At 36.5% G+C, this 24617-nt stretch overlaps 1 long non-coding RNA gene across 1 annotated transcript; it reads right to left on the reverse strand.

Annotated features, from left to right (window-relative positions):
* Positions 1-16857: 16857 nt before the first annotated feature.
* On the reverse strand, positions 16858-20984 carry LOC131196982 (uncharacterized). Its single transcript, XR_009154856.1, has 3 exons — positions 20892-20984; positions 19550-19711; positions 16858-16985 (listed from the first exon to the last, which is right to left on the reverse strand). It is a non-coding gene; the product is annotated as an uncharacterized LOC131196982 (long non-coding RNA).
* Positions 20985-24617: the final 3633 nt, after the last annotated feature.

The raw sequence follows: 24617 nt of genomic DNA on the forward strand, positions 1-24617 counted from the left end.
GATACTCAGAAGAAGTTGAAATAATAAAATTCCCTCAGTATTTTATGCCCACAGTGTCAAATCACAATTATTATACTAATAACTAGAACTAAGAAGTCTAATTCTTGAGAAATTGTAGTTAAACTCTCACTTTGGTGAGACTAATTGAAAAAATGATTTACTTTAAAATAAAATGTAAGCAAACTTCCGATAAGTGAGATAAATTCATTTTGCCATAAAATACCAGCATAGTAATACAGATAACATCTTGTTCCCTTGATTTGCCCTCTGTAACAGTCTTATCTGTGTTTCCAATGAAAAGCATGATCCTTCTAGATCAGGGGTGTCAAACTCGCGTCGTCACGGTTTCGTGACGCATCAGGCCTGTGGTCCAGGAGTTTGACAGCCCTGTTCTAAATGCTTTTAGTGATAAAGTTATAATTTTTAACACATAGGAACTTCTTTCTATTTCCTTTAGAATTATTCTTCATTTTGAGTAAGTATTTAATACTAGCAACCTGCTCAGTTACCTAACAGGCACAATTTGCATCCATATTTTCCTCATTTCTTCTCAGTTTTTTAGGATTTTGTATTTATTCATCTAAATTCACTATTCCTACAAGACATATTTCAATTTGGTAATCTGATAGTGATGTAATTGCAACTAACCATGATCACATTGCCAACACAATACTGTGTTATACAATCTATATCCCCAATCCATTTTGGTTATACATCACTGCAAGAGTTGTCACCAATCTGGAAAGTGATAAAAAATAATTATCTCATTGCCAAAATTGAAACAAATCTCTTCTAGTTGTGCCATGTTGTGTTGTCCATAGAAAGATATTTTTCTTCTACTATGTTCTTCTGTCAATAATTAGAATGTTTATAATCCTACCAACTATTTCTTATGTGTATCCTGTCAGATACAAAACCTTTGTATTTTAAAATATTTATTTTATTTATTTATTTTGTCACAACTATATATAAGCATAAGCATGAAAGTAACTATATAATATATAAGCATATATATAAGCATAAGTATGTAATAACTATATAAATTGGATATAATGAAAGGAAACAATAGGACAGGAACGGTGGGCATGTTGGTGCTCTTATGCATGCCCCTTACAGATCTCTTAGGAATGGGGTGAGGTCAATAATAGACAGTTTTTGGTTAAAGCTTTGGGGATTTTGAGAAGAGACCACAGAGTCAGGTAATGTGTTCCAAGCATTAACAACTCTGTTACAGAAGTCATATTTTCTGCAATCAAGATTGAAGTGGTTAACATTAAGTTTAAATCTATTGTTTGCTCTTGTGATTGAAGCTGAAGTAGTCTTCAACAGGAAGGACATTGCAATAGATGATTCTATGAATTAAACACAGGTCCTGTTGAAGGTGGCGGAGTTCTAAGTTTTCTAAACCCAAGATTTCAAGTCTGGTGGCATAAGGTATTTTGTTGTATTCAGAGGAGTGGAGAAATCTTCTTGTAAAATATTTCTGGACACATTCAATTGTATTGATGTCTGAAATGTGGTATGGGTTCCAGACAGGCGAGCTGTATTCAAGAATTGGTCTAGCAAATGTTTTATAAGCTCTGGTTAGTAGTGTATAATATATGATAGTATGTTCCATAGTTTTAATAGCAAAGGTAGGGGATATGGAGAAATAATGCTCGAATAATTTCACTAAGAATTAAAGTGTTCTGCATGATTCTAAAATGGCGATGCCTTGCTTCTTTGCAGCTTCTTCGACTCTCAAAGAGTGTTCGGGTTTTGGAAATGAAAGTGACATCTGTTTTGAGTGAATCTATGGAAATTGTGTCAAGAAAGTGTAAATGTATTACCAAACAGTTATATGACTATCAACCTATAATAGATGTGGAGATATTTAGCAATAGAGGAATTATTGATAAAACTGTTCTGGAGAGTCTGCATTGCTACAGACTGTTTCTGTTGAAGGTGCCAGCGGCAGAAGTGTGGGGTTGCATGGAGGGTGTGAGACTTAATGCAGTCTCTGAAAGTGATTGGTGATTTGGGTGGCGGAGTCACAGGGAGCAGCAACCTTTGAGGCAAGGAAGCGCTGAGCATCTTCTGAGGAGGAGGAGACTGTGTGATCGAAATAGAAAATGAGGCAAACTTGGAGGGCTAACAACTACACTAAAGGCTAATCCATATATAAAGTGTCACTACCATCTATTTTGCTTGCTAATGTTTGCTCCTTAGAGCCTAAAATGGATTACATGAAGATAGATTTAAAAACAAATCAGGAGGTGAGAAACTGCTGTGTCATCAGTGCAATGCAAACTTGAATAAAGCATTTGGTCTCATATTGTGTCGTTAGCTTGTCTGGATTTTCAACATTTTGGTTTATTTTCTTTTGAGAACGGGCATAAGAATTTTATTTTTTAATGTATGCCAGTGTGTTTACAGAAAAAGTGACAATAAAGGTCATTTCATATCTTGTTTCACCTCACCTCTCTTTAGAACACTGAATGTTTCACTTTTGATTTTATTATGTACATTTGGATTCTTCATAGTATTGTAGCAAATCTATTATTATACTTGCCCCAAAGTTATTTAGCTTTCATATCCTATGCTTAGATTTTTTTTGCCTTTCTACCTATATCTACATATGTAAATGATAGATTTATATTTATATTAATAAAAATTTGGAAAGTTAGAGATCTGGAAAAGATTTCAATGAATAAAATACATTTAATTATTCAGCAATAGTAGTTTCACTCCTCCTACCGTTGAATTTTATTAGGAGTACATTTAAATGTCCATATGGCAGTCATCAAAGTAAGTAACTTATAGATTTTGTCACCCTCTTTCCAGGCATGAAGTAAATTTAACAAATTAAGTGGTTAAAGGGGGTTGAGATTGAAGGACAGGTGTGGAGAGTTTAGTTTCTGTACTTAATGGGGGCGGGGAGGAAGGGAGAAAGTTCAACAAGTTCCTCCACTGTTTTTTGAAGAAATGTGGATTTCTGGGGCAAGGTTCAGGAGAGAAAGGAATTTGGGAAGCTTGTCCTAAATTTGTGACCTTTTAAAGAGTTGGAAGGGACCTTATAGATCATCTAATCCATCAAACCACACCCCCCCCGCTCAAGCAGGAGACCCTACATCATTTCTGACAAATGGCAGTCCAAACTTTTCTTGAAAGTTTCAATTGATGAAGCTCCCATAACTTCTGAAGGCAAGCTGTTCCATTCGTTGATTGTTCTCACTGTCAGAAAGTTCCTCCTCATTTCTAGGTTGAATATCTCCTTGGTCAGTTCCCATCCATTATTCATTTTTATAGAGATGGTTGGTTTCCTCAAAACCTAGAAGACATTTGCAGTCTATGAAGGCCAGCTGATCAAAAGCTCCAAAAGCAGCTGCCATTTCCACATTGCTGACCCAAAAACATATTTTTAGTTGTGGCATAGAATCTTTGTTATATACTAGCTAGAATAGAATAGAATAGAATAGAATAGAATAGAATAGAATAGAATAGAATAGAATAGAATTTTTTATTGGCCATGTGTGATTGGACACACAAGGAATTTGTCTTGCTACATATGCTCTCAGTGTACATAAAAGAAAAGATACCTTCATCAAGAATCATAAGGTACAACATTTACTGTTAGTCATAGAGTACAAATAAGCAATCAGGAAACAATATCAATATAAATAATAAGGATACAATCAACAAAGCTACAGTCATACAGTCATAAGTGGAAGGAGATGGGTGATGGGAACGATGAGAAGATTAATAGTAGTGCAGATTTAGTAAATAGTTTGACAGTGTTGAGGGAATTATTTGTTTAGCAGAGTGATGGCGTTCGGGAAAAAACTGTTCTGGTGTAACGTGCTCTATAGCATTGTTTTGAGAGTAGGAGTTGAAACAGTTTATGTCCAGGATGTGAGGGGTCTGTAAATATTTTCACAGCCCTCTTTTTGATTCATGCAGTATACAGGTCCTCAGTGGAAGGCAGGTTGGTAGCAATTGTTTTTTCTGCAGTTCTAATTATCCTCTGAAGTCTGTGTCTGTCTTGCTGGGTTGCAGAACCAAACCAGAAAGATATAGAAGTGCAGATGACAGACTCAGTAATTCCTCTGTAGAACTGTATCAGCAACTCCTTGGGCAGTTTGAGCTTTCTTAGTTGGCACAGAAAGAACATTCTTTGTTGTCCTTTTTTAATGATGTTTTTGATGTTAGCTGTCCATTTTAGATCTTGCGATATGGTAGAATCTAGAAATTTGAACGTCTCTACTGTTGATACTGTATTATCTAGTATTGTAAGAGGTGGAAGTATGAAAGTGTTTCTCCTAAAGTCTTCCACCATTTCTACAGTTTGAGTGTGTTCAGTTCCAGATTGTTCTGGGCGCACCACGAGGCTAGTTGTTCAAACTCCTGTCTGTATGCGGATTCATCATTGTCTTGAATGAAATTGATAACTGTTGTGTCATCTGCGAACTTCTGTAGTTTAACAGATGGATTGTTATAGATGCAGTAATTGGTATATAGAGAGAAGTGGGGAGAGCACACAGCCTTGTGGGGGGCTGTGCTAAATACATGTATAGTAATTGTTGTATTATTTTATCCCATTTCTAAAGTCATTTAATGGCAACCATTTCATTATTTGCGATTAATGGTTTGTTTACCGTTATTTGTTTACGTGCTGGTTTGTTTATTTGTTAGTATTCATTTATCATGTTAATATAACCATAACCTACCTGTTCTGTGGTTGAATTGCTTGAAATTGTGCCTGAAATTCAATGTGTTTTTATTTATATTGACCTAAGATGGCGCCGACGAAGGCTGCCTCGGTGAAATGCTCTCTAATTGTTTCTTTATTTCTAATTGTTCTCTGTGACTCACTACGGATTTCCTACTCACGAGACCATCTGCTAAAAATTAAGGAACATTTCTTTAAGGAGCAGCTTTCTTTAATCTCACCCCCGCCTGTCTTTACAAACACGGAGGAGATTCTAACACAGGAGGAGGCAATTCCCACGGAGCCATGGATTACTAAAAAAACCAAACGACGGAAACGAAGGAAAAGAGGTAAACGATCTGGGATCTTAATCAAGCTAAGAACTCGCACTAAAACTCCTCTGCCTTCAATTTTCCTAACAAATATACGCTCACTTGCAAATAAGATGGATGAAATACTCCTCTTAAACAAATACTATTCTGATTTTCGCAATTCAGCAGTCCTATGCTTCTCTGAAACCTGGTTAAATGAATCAATTGAAAATAGCAGCCTGAACATTCCAGGATTTCAAATTGAACGATCAGACAGGATTCCAGAAACATCTGGTAAAAAGAAAGGAGGAGGCTTATGCCTATATATTAATTCATCCTGGTGTCAAGATTTTAACATAATTTACAAATTCTGTGACAACAATTTAGAGACTCTAATTATCAACTGCAAACCTTACTATTCGCCTCGTGAATTTTCCTCATTTCTTCTAATTGCTGTTTATGTCCCACCACAAGCCTGTGTAAACGAGGCATTACGAACTCTAGCTGACCAAATCATGGAGGCTGAAGCCAAACACCCTGATTCACTGGCCATTGTTTTGGGAGATCTAAACAAGGCAAACTTAAGGAAAGAACTACCAAAATACTTTCAGCATGTCAATTGTCCCACCAGAGGCAAGAATACTCTAGACCACTGCTACACAACACTAAAAGATGCCTATCGGTCTTTACCACGTGCAGCTGTAGGACACTCTGATCATTGCATGATTCACCTTGTACCTGCTTACAGGCAAAGACTTAAAGCCATAAAACCAATAATTAAATCAGTGAAAACCTGGACGGAGGAATCAGAATTAAAGCTACAGGCATGTTTTGACTGCACTGATTGGAATATTTTAAAGATACCTCTGCAGACCTGGATGAACTCACAGATACTGTAACATCATATGTCAGCTTCTGTGAAGACCTATGTGTACCTACAAGGAACTTGCGAATACACAGTAATAACAAACCTTGGTTTACACCTAAACTTAAGCAGCTACGACATTCCAAAGAGGAAGCCTACAGAAAAGGTGATAAAATGCTGTACAATCAGGCCAGAAATGCCCTAACAAGGAGATAAGAGCAGCAAAAGCTACTCTGAAAAGCTAAAGAATCAATTTTCAGCAAATGAACCAGCAAACATGTGGAAAACTGTTAAAAATTTCACGGGCTATGGCAAACCTCCTTCCCAGGCTGAAGGTAATCAAGAACTGGCAGATGACCTGAATGAGTTTTACTGCAGGTTTGAAAGGAAACTACAGCCACCTATCTCCACAACCCCATCTCAGACACACCAACAACAGCCAAGCCTCCTACAACTGACCCCATTTCATTGGGTTCACAACCCCTAGTGATCACAGAAAAGGAAGTGCAGGACCTATTTCACAGACAAAAGCCAGGAAAAGCTCCAGGCCCAGACAAGATAACTCCTTCTTGCTCAAAAGTCTGTGCTGACCAATTGGCCCCATCTTCACCCATATTTTCAATAAATCACTAGAGATGTGCTATGTTCCTTCTTGCTTCAAACGCCTACCATCATCCCAGTGCCAAGAAGCCCACCATCAAGGAACTGAATGACTACAGACCAGTTGCTTTAACATCTGTAGTCATGAAAACCTTTGAAAGGCTAGTGCTTTCCTACCTGAAAACCATCACGAATCCGCTCTTAGACCCCTTGCAATTTGCATACCGAGCAAATAGATCAACAGATGATGCTGTTAATATGGCTCTGCACTACATCCTACAACATCTTGAGTCTCCTAAGACCTATGCAAGGGTCCTTTTGTAGACTTTAGTTCAGCATTCAATACCATCATTCCAGACATTCTTCTAACTAAGCTAAACCAGCTACAGGTACCGGAACAGACTTGTAAGTGGATCACAAGCTTCCTAACAAACAGGAAGCAGCAGGTGAAGCTAAGCAAGATCACATCAAATACCTGTACAATTAGCACAGGGGCCCCCAAGGCTGTGTGCTCTCCCCACTTCTCTTCTCTCTGTATACCAATGACTGCATCTCCAATGATCCATCTGTTAAGCTACTGAAGTTCGCAGATGACACAACAGTGATTGGTCTCATTCGAGACAATGACGAATCCGCATATAGACGAGAGGTTGAACGACTAGCCTTGTGGTGCAACCAAAACAATCTGGAACTGAACACACTCAAAACCGTAGAAATGGTGGTAGACTTTAGGAAAAACCCTTCCATACTTCCACCTCTCACAATACTTGACAACACAGTATCAACAGTAGAAACCTTCAAATTTCTGGGTTCTATCATATCGCAAGATCTCAAATGGACAGCTAACATCAAAAACATCATTAAAAAAGGACAACAAAGAATGTTCTTTCTGCGCCAACTCAGTAAGCTCAAACTGCCCAAGGAGCTGCTGATCCAATTCTACAGAGGAATTATTGAGTCTGTCATTTGCACCTCTATAACTGTCTGGTTCGGTTCTGCAACCCAACAAGAAAAACACAGACTTCAGAGGATAATTAGAACTGCAGAAAAAATAATTGCTACCAACCTGCCTTCCATTGAGGACCTGTATACTGCACGAATCAAGAAGAGGGCCGTGAAAATATTTGCAGATCCCTCGCATCCTGGACATAAACTGTTTCAACTCCTACTCTCAAAACGACGCTATAGAGCACTGCACACCAGAACAACTAGACACAAGAACAGTTTTTTCCCGAAGGCCATCACTCTGCTAAACAAATAATTCCCTCAACACTGTCAGACTATTTACTGAATCTGCACTACTATTAATCGTTTCATAGTTCCCATCACCAATCTCTTTCCACTTATGACTGTATGACTATAACTTGTTGCTGGCAATCCTTATGATTTATATTGATATATTGATCATCAATTGTGTTGTAAATGTTGTACCTTGATGAAAGTATCTTTTCTTTTATGTACACTGAGAGCATATGCACCAAGACAAATTCCTTGTGTGTCCAATCACACTTGGCCAATAAAATTCTATTCTATTCTATTTAGAAACACATATAATATGTGTTTTTATCTAGAAAGTCCTAAATGGCTTCTTGTCTATTGCCTGGCCTGATACTAAGCTATAAATACCCTCATTGTAATTCCCAGGACAAGAGATAATGTTGCAGCTGCACGTCCACACTTTGCAATGGTCTCATATTCTCTCTATATTAGGCTGCCTAACTGTTTACCTACCAGAAACTGTTTAGTGTGAATAGTTCCAGTGGGCAATTAGCAAATGAGGTTTTCACTACTGCTTTTAATTGCATCTATTGCCTTTTATATTAGATTGTGATTTTCTTATACCTAAGTGGATATATGTTGATATTTTGATTATATGTACTAAGAATATAAAATACAATAAGTCAGTCAAAATATATTGTCGGATGGAGATCATGCAACTAGTATGTATCAGGAGCAACAGTAAAATTAATCTTATTTTAGGTATTTTTTTATTCTTAGTTGTTGCCTTATTACGTAGCAAATATGTTTCACTGCAAACTTTATAGGTGACATCCCAATGTTGTAAGACCAGATCATATAATCAGAGGCATGTCGAATCATTTGCAATATGACTTAGAGAAGGAATTGCTGGACATGTTTGCATAATCTTGGCCAATTATTTACCTTTATATCCTGATTTTTCTTACTATTAAAACTGTTGAAAAATTACATTGTTCAGATATTTTTGGACCAGAATTCCTATCATCCCCCACCATGGATTCACTTGCTTGGTTTAATGGCAATTGGAATCTAAAGATATCAGGAGGATCACATGTTCCCAGTTCTGATTTAATTATACATTCCAATGGGATTATTTTTCTTGGTAAAGCAGAACCAATGTGGGAAGAGAACTTGTTCATGAACATGGATTGAGTCATAGGTAGAATTGTGGCTCTCATATGATGTTAATTGTATACTATCATGTGTAGATGGTCCCCAAACCATATTCCACTTTCCCCTTCATCCCTACCATGTCTAGGCTGACCATCTAAAACAGTACTATAGGCAATAAATAGTTTTGTCCATTGTTCTTCATCAAAAGATAGAATGAAGCAAATATGAGGTGTGCTGTGAAAAGCAAACAGCCACAGTACTCATTAATTTAATTCTCACTCTGCTACTGTCAAGGATGTAAGTGTTTAAGGGATTTTTTTTCCATGTACTGGAATAATTGTACTTAGGAATTGCAAAGGAAATGTCAAGTGTCTGTTATATTTACTTGGTCCAGCAGAGGGACTATAGCATAATAAATGATAGCTCAAAAAAGATAGCTCTCCCTTCCCTGTCTTTACTGAAATAGAAGTTCATTCTCCAACAATTATATTAAGGAGGGGCTATCCTTCAGACTTTGTCTATTACCTATACAGGTAATTTCTGAGAAGAAGAAGAAATGAGAATAAATAGAAAAATAAGCCCGAATAAATAATTGAAGTTGGAAATATATAAGAGATCAATTACTTATTATACTTGTACAATAAGTACAAGTATAGAATAACTTTATTGTCACTTTGAATCGACATACATTAAAATGCAATTTCATTGCATACAGTTCTCAAAGGGTCACCACCTCCAATATACACTACATAATCATGACAAACAAACAAACAAACAAACAAACAAACAAATACAAAATTATTCATACACCCACATATATTACCATGTTTTCTTATATTTTTTTGAACCCCAAAATAAGTGCTTGGCCTTATTTTCGGAGAGGTCTTAGTATTTTGGGGCACATGGAGCAAGATAGGGCTCCTCTTGCCGTTTTACCTGATTTCCAGCTCTGCATTTAAATATTTTCAGGGAGGGCTTATTTTCGGGCGGAGGCTTATTTTTAGCGCATGCACTCAAAAGCCCAACTGGGCTTATTGTCAAGGAATGTCTTATTTTTGGGGAAACAGAGTATATGACACGGAGAAACAAACATTGGACCTATAAAGTCTAATGACTCTATAGGTCCAATGGATTCTGAATATTATTGGTTAATTTCAGCACCTGGAACAATGTGCTATTGTGTGACAGATCTTCTTATAAAATTATTTTTAAAAAGTATAAGGCAAGTCACATTACTGATTTATAGTATAATCTAATCATCAGTGTGAAGATATATAACCAATCTGCATTGGTTACATAAGCTATTAAAGTGAATCACTTTGGGACTGCATGGAAAACAGTACACTTCTGCAGTTTTGATAAAGGTTAATAGAAAAATAACCAATTTGATTCTTTAGTCTATAGATTTTTTAACCATGTGTGCTTAGCTGCATATGTGTGTATGGACACATGTATGTAATTTTTCTTTAAATCTGCTTTATTTTGATTTGCCAAAGCCTATTGTGCTTACATAGCAACAATAAATATAAAATTCTATTGTTATAGTGCCTGTCACACTCCACCTTTCCTCCAAAAGCTCAGGAAGGTACCTAATTTTTTTTAAGCAACCTATTTTGGTAGACAAAAGTTTTAACAAAAAGGGAAATGACAAGGCTCCGAGTCAGCCAGGAAATTCACTTTACTGTGAATTTGCCAGAACTTAAAGCAACTTAAACCACTATGCACATTAGTTAATGTCACTCAAGAACGGTTGATGCCAGGTTTATATATTTGGTAATGAGCAGACTTTAAGGTTCTGATTTTATTGAAAAGCTAACATGCTTTTTTATAAAAATAATCATTGTAGTAGATACAGACAATCACAAGAACCATTTTATTTATTTTATTTATTCAATAGCTCTCAATTTTCTTTTAAATTTATCAAAAGGGAAACTGATAGGATCTCTCTTCATTATATCTTCAGACTGAATGCTATTACTCTAACTTTTGATTTACTTTTTTTTCTGAACAGAACATTTCAAGACAAAACACTATGCTACAACCACATATCATTTTATTTTCTAAGAATGCCTCTATAGCAGTGGTACAAAAAGTGCATGACATTTGTAGTTTTCAATGAGGTAAGACAATTCCTTTCCTGTTTTCAGATCAGGACTCTGCATTATGAACAGAGTTGCCAAGTTCTTATCAGGAGCTATTGCCATAAGAAGGCTTAAAGTGGAATAATACACAGGGAAGTCCTTTTAAACTTTAACTTAGTTTTATTTTTATCTATTTTGTTTTGCTTTACTTCGTTATCATTTGTGTACTTCTTATAGATGTACATTTTAACTGTCCTACGCTCACTATTATAACCTTAATAAATCAGCACTAAAGACACCACTTATGTACAGCTGTTACATCTGTTACAGGGGAAACATTGTGAAGTATCTCTTAATTTCTATTATTTTTCATTTGCTAACAAGTCTACTGTGGGTGTAATAAAGAATCTATATTTCATTCTTGTTCTATTATGTAATGTAACTCTGTAACATAATGAGACATATTTTTGGTTTCTATAAATGTGGAAGTAATAGTATTGACTACCTTGATTTATGAGAACTGGCCATAAAATTATTAAATTCCAAAGGGCCATAAAATTATTAAATTATTCAATATTTAGTAGTACAATTACCAAATATTTTTATTTTAACATTAGTTGATTATGTAGTTATTTTTTATTTATAATAGTTGTTTTCTGCCCCACCAGTTGATTAAATCAGTCTTCAACTCATTGGTGTCATGACTGGTTCTGAGCAGTCACAGTGTTAATATTACTTCTGAAAGACAGCAGGTTAGGAAGGCTATTTTGTATATTTTCTGGGTTTAATGTAGTTTAATTGGACTGGAGATGAGTTCATAAACTATTTTATATAAGATTAAAATGAAAATAAAAGTGGAGTAAACAAGAGTATCCTGAAATATTCCTGTTTGGGTTTTTTTTTTCCAGTGTAAGTTCAATTTACATTTCAGTCACTGCCACCTTATTAGTATTGAAAAGAGGCTGACCATTGATTGAACAAAAGGGGATTGCAGTATGTTAAGACACAACTTATCATTTGCCTCAGATCCTTCAAAGACAGGTCAAATTCTCTCTGTGGACTTAGTGAGTCAAGACCCTGCTTTGGTTTGGGGAATTGGATGTAGCTTGTGAACACTAGGTGTGCTATTCAGCAGGTTCTGACAGGTTCCGGAGAATCTGTAGCAGAAATTTTCGGAGAACCGGCAAATACCACTTCTGGCTGGCCCAGAGTAGAGTGGGAATGGAGATTTTGCAGTATCCTTCCCCCAGGAGTGGGGAGGGAATGGGGACTATGCAGTATCCTTCCCCCAGGAGTGGGGAGGGAATGGGGACTTTGCAGTATACTTCCCTGGACTGGGGAGGGAATGGGGACTTTGCAGTATCCTTCCCCTGGAGTGGGGAGGGAATGGAGATTTTGCAGTATCCTTCTCCTGGAGTGGGGAGGGAATGGAGATTTTGCAGTATCCTTCCCCCAGGAGTGGGGAGGGAATGGGGACTTTGCAGTATCCTTCCCCTGGAGTGGGGAGGGAATGGGGACTTTGCAGTATCCTTCTCCTGGAGTGGGGAGGGAATGGAGATTTTGCAGTATTCTTTCCCTGCCATGCCCATCAAGCCACGCCCATCACGCCACACCACACCTACCAAGCTCACATAATCGGTAGTAAAAAAATTAGAATTCCATCACTAGTGAACACATATGTGGATGGCATATTTATGCCACAATATTTAAACTTCATTTTTAAATTGTATGTTATTCACTAATTAGTGTGATTTAATTTGTGCTTTTTGAAAGCAAGAAGAATGAAAAAAGAGAGTTTCCCATGTCCTACAATAGTGAATGATTATGGAGTAATTCAAACTCCATAAAGACACCTATAGTCATATAGTCGGCTAAAGGTAGATGTTAGGGTGACAAAGCGGATGGCATTTTTGATAGGGACCCAATTTATTTCAAATCAGTTTTGCAACAATCTACCTGATGCACATTCTTCCCTCTCAAGGGAATCACCTGCCCACTCTGTCCATTTAAACAGGCCATTCCACATGAAAATCTAGCCACAAATTAACATGTTAAGCAGATGTGTTGGCATGTAGAGTATTTTTTAAAAAAATCTGCCATCTATGGGGAAAAATATAATGTTACTGCTGAGAAACTATCACAAAATAATGAATATTAAGGAAGATTTACCTTCTGGTGTTTTTTGAGGGGTTAAGATAATGGTAATCTATTTTAGAAAAATTGTGCTTGTTGAGAAATAATGGGATTTTTCTGCCCAGCTCACTGAATAACAGTACCGTATATACTCGAATATAAGCCGATCCGAGTATAAGTCGAGGTCCCCAATTTTACCCCAAAAACTGGGGTAAACTGGGGACTCGAGTATAAGCCGAGGGTGGGAAATGAGGCACCTACCGGTTGGGGAAACCCTCCCTCCCTCAGCTGAGAAGGCTGGCGGCTCCCCCGCCCCGCCCTCTCACTGCACCGGCAGGGCTTCCGTCCGGTAAAATGTGAAAAAAAGAAAAAAAAAAAACTCGAGTATAAGCCGTATATACTCGAGTATAAGCCGAGGGGCTTAAAAAAAAAAAAAACTCGAGTATAAGCCGTATAGACCCGAGTATAAGCCGAGGGGACGTTTTTCAGCACAAAAAATGTGCTGAAAAACTCGGCTTATACTCGAGTATATACGGTAATCGTGCAAAATTAAACCTTTGTCTAAATCAGACTATGTTTGAGTCCAGGCTTCTCCTGAAATTAGTGCTGGAGAACCTCTACTGGAAGCACGCAGGCACGCATACACCCACACACCTTAAAGAAAGGCATATATATGCTTTATTCCTGCCCATACATTTTTACACATTAAGAGAGAGAGAAAACCAGTTGTTTTTCTCATGGTGAATCAGAATTACTTGGGGAAATACAGCTTCCTGTTTTTACATGGCTGGCTATATTCTTGCAAAGCCAGTTAATTTTGGCTAGGTCAATAGGGCATGTTTCATTAGTGAAACTTTTCTTTTCATTCAAGACATATATTGTCAGAGAGCTATATAATTAAGACATTAGAGAAAGAAGCTGCATTTAAATAACCTATGAAATATGGATAAATGCTTTTTTTAAGGCTACAAAGGCTCCTAGCTGTTTCTGAATTCATCCAATATAGAATTATGGAAAACAGAATTCAGCATACAGTAGTCTTAGATATCAGTACAAAATCATCTTTCTCCAACATTGCAATAGCTTCCTTTGGAGCCATATCCATTTATATATTTATCTACTATACCCATGATGGCGAACCTATGGCACATGTGCCACAGGTGGCATGCATAGCCATATCAGTGGGCACATGAGCTCAGTTCTGATGCACATGTGCATGCCGGCCAGCTGATTTTTGGGCCTTTTGGACCCACCAGAAGTAGGGAAACAGGCTGTTTCCTGCCTCTGGAGGGCCTTGGAGTGGTGGTGGGGAAGGCCCGTTTTTGGCTGGCCCCAGCCTCCAGAACTTCTCTAGGAGTCTGGGGAGGGCAAAAAGGGCCTTCCCCATCCTCCTGGAGGCCCTCTGAAGGCCAGAAACGAACTGGAAGTTGGCAAACGAGCCATTTTCAGCCTCTGGGGGGTGGGAAAGGCTGTTTTCACATTCCCCAGACTCCTAGAGAGCCTTGGGAGGCTGGGGACAGCAAAAAAATGAGTCTTCCAGTCACATCTGAAGTTGACAAATGGGCTATTTCTGGCCACCGGAGGGCTTTGGGGTGGGGGAGGGGGAGGGGGAGAAGGCCGTTTTAGCCCTCCCCAGACTCCGAGAAAGGCTCTGGAGCAGGTGAGAGAGAAAAATGGGCCTACTGGGGCATTGTATACCAAGAGTGGTGGGAGTGAGGAAGCAGCACCTGCATGTGCAGGAGCAGAGCGCATAGAATTATGGGAATGGGCATGCAGGCACACACGACCGCCCTGTTACACGATGGCAAAAAGTTAGCCATCACTGTACTATACTATTATAAGACACATAGGGTCATGAATTTTGACACTGATTAAACCACTTCATTTTCAAATTTTGTTCAGATTCTTAGTATGGCTTCCAAATTAGCTAGTTTTCCCTTTTCTTTCATCTACATTGCTTCAAAGGCTCATCATTTAGACAAATTATTTCAGGTAACCAGCTTATTTAAGAGGAGAATAGAAATAGATCTTACTGGCTCAATTTTAATTGAAAAAATTAAATATTGTAATATTTAATATTATATTATTTGTATAATTATATATTTTAAGAGAATTAGCAAATCATGTTAGGTGCTTGTAGGTAACATCTCTTCTGCAAGCTAATGAAAATAGATCATTATATTTTGAATCATTCTGGGCCAGAGATTTAGGTTGTACTCATGAAAGTGGACCAGGAAGAATTTGAATATGCAGACCTGACTGGAACATTTTCATAAATAAATATCACAACACTAGAGAAGTGGTAATCATTTCCTGATCTTTACAAAAAGCTTAAATATATAAGCTTTACCAAAATCTAAAATTTAAAAATACTTGTTATATCAGATCAAACAACAAAATAATTTTGTTCCTTTCCATGCATGATACTTTGTTTTAATAATAATTTGTTACTGACATTTTAAAAAGAAAAAAGAAAAGAAAATTCTGGAAGTTCTTCTTCTTAATCCTTTTGTTAGGATATATACAGACAAAAAACACACATGACCTATTCCAGTGATGGCTAACCTTTTTTCCATCGCTTGCAAAAAGCGGAGGGAGTGCCGGGGGGGAGGGGTGTCACACCTATAATTCAATGTGCCCAGCCCCTGCACATGTACGCACACCCTGCGCTCCCCTCGCTTTTGGCACGTGATGGCACGGTGGGCCCTGTAAGCCTGTTTTTCATTTTTCCCAGGCTCTAGGCGAAAACCACCTCCCCCCCCGCCCCGAGGCCCTCCGGAGGCTGGAAATGGCCGTTTTGCCAGGGCCTCCAGGATGGTGATGGAGAAGGCTATTTTTGCTCTCCCCAGGCTCCATGAAAGCTTTTGGAAAATCAGCTGGCTGGCGTGCACATGCACTGAGATAGGGCAACGATCGCATGCCATAGGTTTGCCATCACAGACCTATTCACTGCTTCAAATTGGAAACAGTTTTTAGGGCTGAATATATACTGAATATATAGACAAATGCTCACCTTTCAAAAGATGTTTTAGTGCATAAAGGAACATGAAATATCTTAAAGCTAGCACATAATCCCAGGAAAAGATGTAGCTATTCTAATGCATAAAGGTGCCATGCTGAATTCTCATGTATTCTGAAATATATTTTGGAAATCAAATCCAAGGTGTCCTGTTAGATTTATTCTTTCATTTCTATTCTTTTGGCCACTTTCCAATATGAAAACTCCACAGTACTTGATTTCTTGAAGAATTCCAAATACTGCAAATGTACTAAGAAGAAGAACAATATGTCAAAATCAAAGTTCTGTGGATTTCACATCAAAATAACTTCAATAGCTTAGAGGCACCCAATGACATGAAACAAAAGTTGGCATTATTTTAACTTAATTTTAATACCAAATGACCCTGTTTTCACATAAAGGAAATCCAAATTAACAGATATAGTATATTCAAGGACAAGAAGGTGTGCTATGCCAAAAAAGCAATCAGTATATTTTAAAATAATACCAAAAAACTAAGTCAAAGCAAATTATAGTATAGAAACTGTTTTTTCCAGCCATTTAGATCTTGCCTTTAATCAAGATGGTTAATAATCAAGGATAATAAAAACTGCAAATTAAGTTTTGGAAAGACTTCAACATTTGCATACAGTTACTTGTATCAATATTATTTTGAGTGTTAAAACAGTAAATGACAAGATTATATGAAGGACAAAGGGAAGTATGATGGACTTCTGTTTTCAGAACAAACGTTTAATACATTTTTTCCTATTTCAAATGGTAAGACAGAGAAAAGATTTCGAATGATACTTTGCAGCATTTCAGTTCTTTTTATATGCATGATTGCTTTAGTATATCGTTTTCCTTATTTCCTCTTTGCTACACTTAAAATCTTCCAAAATCTAAAGTTGTTTTTTTTGAAAGATGATCATCATTACTGGAAGAGAGATTAAAGTTAAAAATGGAATCTTCTAATATTGATAAATGTTCATCATTCAATCTAGTTACCTAGCAGAGATGAGACAGTTATCTGTTAAAGATGCTTTTATTTAGATTTTTTTCATGTAGCTGGATTTGATGGCCTAAACAGCATTTCTGTTATTTTCATATGACTTGCCTAGCCCCAGTTTAGAAATTATTTTTTTACATACATCTTTCTACAAATAATAATTTGCCTCTTGCTGTCTTGCAATGCTTCGGTGGATAGAGTCAGATTTCCACCCATTTTTGTGTTCACAATAGCATAATATTACATAACTGCTAAATATAAAATGCTATAGCTAGTATTTGAAAAGCCATTATAACTCTTTTTGGATGAAATGATCTTGAAGTTAAAACAATTTTTCTAGTCTTCATATTCTTGTTCTTAGTACACATTCCAAAGGGAAAAAAAATCAGCAGCAGCAATTTGTAACAATGAGCCAAAAAATTGCTAAACCACATTAACTGAAGGAAGTTTACGTGAAAATCCTGGTTGTATCTTCCTGGTTACAGACAACAAACAAAACTGTTGGACGTGCATGCCAATGAAAAGCTGCCAAATAAAATATTGCTTTATAAAGTCAGGAAAAAACTAATTTTAAAAGGTTATTGTAGGTTATTTGTGGTCATGTCTTGTCCATATTAAGCATGATGTCATCTTGAAAAACCTTCGTTACCTTTTTATTTCTGTAGTATATATTTGAGACGCTCTTTCCTAGAATATATGCACAAAATTCTCTCCTTATGAAACTTTAATCAAAGTCATCTTCTACAAAATGAATAGGAAACACAACTCAAAAATATAACTAAATAGCTGAGCGCTTCAGAGCAAAGTCACAGGTGTTATTTGAAATAGGAAGGGGAAGGAAAAGAAGAAACAGCTATTTTGAAGCATAAATTTAATTCTTGTGGTTACTAAGACAATAAAAGGATGAACTGAAGATGGTAATTGTTATAAATTATTGTGAAGTTTAATAACACTAATAGTGATAATCATCAAAGGGCAGCAAGTTTATTGCTTTCCCATTTGAATCCCATTGTTAAGTATCAGAAAATTATGAGACAAAATTTTGTGGCACAAAAAGAAATGAGTTCAACATTATATGTGGTATTGAGTTCATATGTATACATAATATTCAGAAATAATGTTTGCTTAATTATGATTTTTTAATAAACCTCACATGTCTGAATTCATACATAATGCTGAGTCATGACAGATGTTTTATAAACCATGTTTCTTGGTTTTCATAGCTTAATGGACTGTAGTATGATTGGTTTTGACTTAATCTGTTGATACAATTCACACATAATGTTAACTATGTTTTTTATTTAGCTTAGTGTAATGTATAAAAGTAGTAATTATTGTTTAAGTAGTAATTATTGTTTATTCAACAGGTTGTGATTGTTGCAGTGATTACTTAATGCATTGTTTGAATCCAGCCGTGTCTAGTGGATATTATTCCTATTTCTCTTTCTTAGATATCTCTGAAACATGCTCAGAAGAACATCTTAAGACATTTTGCTGACTGAGAAAAAGCAGCAAATGTACACATATAGTATATTCTCTCTTTTTGGCTTAGTTGAATGTTTACTTATAGTTGGGCCAAGGATGACTCAATTGGAACTGTTTGTGTTGGCAACTTATAGACCTCACACAAATATACCCAAGAATTAATTTGCCCTTTTAGCAACTGCATCTTGTCAGTGGGTCTTTGTCAGCATATAATCAAGCAATAAACCTGTATCTCTTCAGTTATTTTCAATTAATAAGTCCTAGCCGGTAACAAAATACATATTGCTTGATCTCACATTCATGATCTTACTTTTCATACTATTAAATTGCATTCCATTTATATTGTTCCAATTCATGAGGTCATCCCAATTCATTCTGCATAATTTCCTGCTTCTTTTCTTATGTTAACAATACCTAGCTTGGTATTATCTGCAGATTTCATTAAACCATGCCTATTTTCCACATACAACCCTTTAAAATAAATAAATAAAATAGGACCTAAAGAATTTTTTCCTCACAATTCTTTTTTCGCAATTAAGCAAGTTAATCCTTTAACCAAACCTGATACATTATCCTCTTTAAAAAAATCTGGGTATGAAACCATGAGATGTAAAACGTGGGGGAGTAGAGCACACAATGGAATATGTGTTGTATGAAATCATGATACACATTTCATCATTTTTTCCTCAGCATAGTTTGTACCAGATGATGCCTCTGTTGTGAAAGACTAAGATAGATGAAAGCATATTCTTCAGGCAGCAAACTTTTATAGACATGTAAATTCAGTTGTATTTTGAGATGAGATGCAAAAACAATAATAATATCTGCACGCATGATTACATCCCACGAGTCTCTGTCGACTCCTAGTGGCCACATAGATTTCTCAATAACAATATGCCCTAAAATGATATCCTTTATTTTTTATTTACAAAAGAATATGATGTCCATTCCTTTCTATTGATAAAAATACTATAACTGGTCTTGAACTATATAGACCATTTTCTTACCTGACAAAATAAAGTTTTCTATGGTGTTTGACTTCTGTAATTAATTTTTTTATTATTTTGACTGGAAGCATCAATATTCTTATGTCTTGGTTTTTATAAGATCAAGAAAGTCTAACTCAATAACGCCACTTCTTTCTTATTTCTGCAATATTGTTGTTTCCCCTGAAAAGATCAAAAGCAAAGGTAATTTATCTTTCAGATCATATGAGGTTTTTTGACAGGTTACAGAGCTTGCTTCCTGAAGTTTCTCATCTTCTGGATCGGGGAAAATATACAATTTTTGTGAGAAGCTACAACAGGTTCAGAGTTAGAAGGAACAAGAGTAGCTAATAGATCTTTCACAAACAACACATTTGCACTGCCATTTATTCTGTCAAAATTTGGATCTTCCAGATAGACCTTTTGGCAAATTTGGACAAGATTTATAAAACAAATGGTTGCTAGAGTAAGTGTACACTGTTCAAAACAGTGAATTATTCATAGAAGTCTACTCATCCATTACTCCCTTGAAAGCAACCTACAACTGCATTTTTCTGATATGGTTTTAAAAGAGCTGTTTCCCACTTTTTCTGTTTCAGATATTTGTGTCTATTTTGCATGTTACTTTCTTTCTACATTTTGACTAGCTATCCCACAGAAGAATGAATGAATGCCCCCGACTCAGTGGCTCCCATAATCTCTAGTGTCTTTCACAGTTACTATAAAGTATGAGTGTAGTAGTTAAAACATTAAAATAATTACTGATATTTAAAAATGTTCAAAATCTAAAAATATTATTTTAAATTTTGATTTTACTTGCTCTGAGTTACCCATATTTCCATTTGTTTTTTTTAAAAAAATAAGTCATTATAACCGTGCACCAGGGCAGCATTCTCTCTATAAAGAATGTTATGATCTCTTTACTACCACGCTGTTCATAAAGAAAATTCCAGAGCATATTAGAGACAAACAGGGTGGTAATAAAGGATTTTAAAGCTGCTATTTGTGCCAGCAGTGAGGACTGACTAATTTCCAAGTGCTTTTGCAAAGGAATAAGGGTTATTCTCACTAATAGGTGACAGTGTTTCATTTAAAAGCTTCTACAGTGACTTAATATTTTATATCAATTTCTTACGAAGCAAAATATATATAAAACATACAAAGCAGTTTCATTTCATTTATTTTAACTCATCACTTTAAAAATGCATGTGTCTATCTCAGCTAAACTTTTCAATGAATAGATTTAAAATCTTGGTATTCCTCGAAAGAATCACTTTTTATAAGCATATAATTACAGGTAGCAATTTAATTTATTAAGTTGTAATTGTTTTGTTTAGTTACTCAACAGTGCAGTAATACATACCATTTCCCTCCATCAATATTAATATCAGTCTTGCCTGAAAACAATTCCAGATTTAAGGCAGGAAGAAATTTAGTTTGTTACCTTTCACTCGCAGGAAAACAATCAAGTGCTAAAGGATATATTTCTTCAGTTATAGAGCTCCAGTTTCCTTGTAAATTCAGAAGGAAGGAACTAGAACAGCCTCACAAAATCAATCTATATTATCAAAGAAGAAAGTAAAAAAAAGAAACCCTTTTTCTTTCCTTTGCTATTTACTGGGTTTGATTGCTCATTGGCTTGCCTTAAAAATACCTTCATAATATGAATTTTGTAAATTATTGATTGACTGATTGGTTAGTGCCACCAAGTCATTGTTGACTCCTAGTGACAAGATAAATAGATTTCTCCATGACAACATGTCTCTAGCTTGATTTTTCAGGTCTTCCGCTGGTGCACCCATGACCACTGCAACTGAGTCCATCCACCTTGCTGCTTGCTGTCCTGTCTTCCTTCCCTCCACCTTTTCCGCCATTAGAGTCTTTTCCAGAGATCTGAACATAATGTGCTCCTTATTAATTTTGGTTCTGATGTCAGCATAAGCCATTTGAACCTGTTTCCCACAGAAAAGAAAACACTAGGAGCCACAAAACCTGGGTGGGTGTGGCCAACTTGATGTCATTCACTCCCACCCAATCACATGACCCTCCAGCCACGCCTATCAAGGTTTTGTGGCCCCCAGTGTTTTCTTTTCTATGGGAAACAGGTATCTCTCTCTGTGTGTCTCTGTGCCTGTCTGTCTGTCTCTCTCTTTCCCTCTTATCTCTCTCTCTCTCTCTCTCCCCCTCTTCCCCCTACCCCTACCCCTCCCTCTCTTTCTCATCTCTCTTTCTTTCTCTCTCTTTCTCCTTTCTCTCTCTCTCTTTCTCCCTTTCCTCCCTCCCTGTATCTCTCTCTTTCTCTCTCATCTCTCATTTTCTCTCTATTTCTATCTCTTCCCACCTTCTCCTTTCTCTCCCTCCCCTCCATCTCTCATCTCTCTGTCTCTTTCTCTCATCTCTCTGTCTCTTTCTCTCTCTTTTTCATCTTTCTCTTTCTCTCTCTTTCCCCCTCTCCCTCACTGCCTCCCTCTCTGTATCTCTCATTCTCTCTCTCTCTCTCTTTCTCTCTCTCTCTATCATCTTTGTCTTTCTCTGTCTTTCTCCCACCTTCTCCCTGTCTCATCCATCCACCCACCCATCTATCCATCCATCCATCTGGAATATGGAGTGAATCTCCATTCCCCGCCATCGTCCTTACCTTCTCAGGCTAGATGAAGAATGACTGGGAGGGGAGGGCAAGGGGCGGGACCAGCCACTGGTGGAATCCAGTTTGGCAGGGAGTCACAGCAGAGAGATGAAAGAGCTCCATGCAGCTCCAGACCCACAGGTTGCCGACACCCAAACTAGAGGTTGTCATAGAATCACTGAGTGGGAAAGGAACTTGGAGGTCTTCTATTCCCTGCCCAAGGCAGGATCCTGATACCATCTCAGACAAATAGTTGTGTAATTTTTTCTAGAAAACCTCCAGCAATGGAACACCCACAACTCCAGAAAGAAAGCTGTTCCACTTCTTCTTAGTTTTCACTGTCAGGAATTTCTCCTTATTTCCAGATTGGATCTTCCTCTGAAGAGCTTTCACCCATTGCTTCTGATCCTATCCTCAGGAGCTATGGAGAATAATTTGAATCCTCTATTCTCTGTGGCATCTTTCAAGCATTGGAAAATTGCTATCATCTCTTCCCTCAGTCTTCTTTCCAATAAACTGAACATACCAAGTTCTTATCAGAATATCAGAACATCAAACTTAGGCTCCTCCCTGTCAACATTCAAAACTGTTTCATCATATTAAGGATCACTGCATTTTATCCAACCATATTAATTGTTATCTAATTATCCACATCTGCCTTTCTTAAAGTTTCAGGGTAGGGTGGATGGAGAACAAGTTAAATAGTTGTTTGTGTTTCTCTGTCAACAAAAAGATTGAAAAGTGAAATTAGGCATACAAATTGTATGCCTAATTATTATGTATCTGAAAATGGGATAGCCTTTTCCTGTTTGTCCTCTTCTAATAGTCCTTTTGAGAATATTCAAAAACTATGTATTAGCCATCAAGAACATGAATTTCTAGCCTGTTATGGATGACACCAAAACATTGAAGAAGTTAATAAACCCATTTTGTCAGTCTTTGGTCAAAATACATTAAACTAAATTCTTGACTTTAAATAATCAAAGTAATTTCATTCATGCCTACACATATATGAGCAAATAGACTGAGATAAAAGTTTAAAAAGATTTTTTAGTGACATGTTTAAAAACAAACCACAAGTCTGCTCTTTGTAGATGCTAGGGCTGACAGTGGGATACTGATGAGTAGACAGACTCTGTCCACACTTTTAAAATAAAAAGAGAAATATGGGCTTCAGTGAATACGTTTATAGAGGTGGATCAACTGAATATTTTATGAATTCCGGCTGCACAATACCAGAGTATCTTTGGTCTGTTTAACATTATACCAGATTCAACAGACAGTTTAATAGATGATCCGTAGCAGTGCACAATTTTCTTCTGTGTTTCCTTTCCTTTCCCCTTTTATTGGACTGCTATATGGAATCACAGTCCAAGAGATTGATTTAGTGGCCCAAGGTCAGGTTTTCTTTCCCACCCTTTACAAGTATTTTGCATTTTCTTATTGTCAATACAATACTCCACCTGTCTGTTGGATGTGTTTACTTTAGGATACAATATCTTTTACTTTCTTTTATTCTCAGAGGAGGAGAAAGGGAATGCCTCAAATACCTGAGGCAATTCAGCCTAGGAGATGAAGGGAGTTGTTTTTGTCTGGCTTAAATGAGAAGAAAAGCAGATCCAGAAATTTTTCGGAAATGCAGAAATTGATGCCTTTCTTGTCTAGAGGGTGATTTGATAACATCCATCAGATTTTATATCATGTTTCCATTTTCAATTCCAAAATTTTGTCATAGTCTCCAGGCATGAAGAAAATAGTGATTTATATTTAAAAGATTTCTATATTGAAGTTTAGAAAATGGTGATTCCTTTCATTCTATTTTTTAAAAAATTGTAATTATTGGCCAAATTATTTTTTTAAAAAACCTTTTTATATATAAAGCTATTATGGATCTTATTAATTTAAAAGTACACAAAATAGTGAGTGGCTCAACATGTCTTCAAATTATGTTTATCATTGTGGTTCACTGAATAAACTATAATTTAAAAATCTTGGCTTAGCATTATGCATAAACTTAGTCTGGACAAAAGTTCATTTGTGACATGCCACTCAGTCTCTATCAGTCCATGCATTCTTCTTTAGCTCTCAGAAAAAAAGCCAAGAACAAAAAAAAACAAAACTAGTCTTAGTCAGTTATAATATAATATAACAACAGAGTTGGAAGGGACCTTGGAGGCCTTCTAGTCCAACCCCCTGCTTAGGCGGAAATCCTACACCATCTCAGTCAGATGGTTATCCAACATTTTCTTAAAAATTTCCAGTGTTGGAGCATTCACAAATTCACAAGTTGTTGTGCATTATAATATTATTTTTATTGGTCGCTTAATTGTATTATTGTTATACTATCTTAAGTTTGTAATGATTTTTTCAGATTTACTAGAGTTGTTTTTCTAGTTGTTTCAGTTAAATAAGCCACCAAAACAACGATTTCTGATTCTGATATTATTTATCAGAATAATAATA

This window comes from Ahaetulla prasina, chromosome 4, assembly GCF_028640845.1.
Source record: "Ahaetulla prasina isolate Xishuangbanna chromosome 4, ASM2864084v1, whole genome shotgun sequence".
Classification (NCBI taxonomy): Eukaryota; Metazoa; Chordata; class Lepidosauria; order Squamata; family Colubridae; genus Ahaetulla; species Ahaetulla prasina.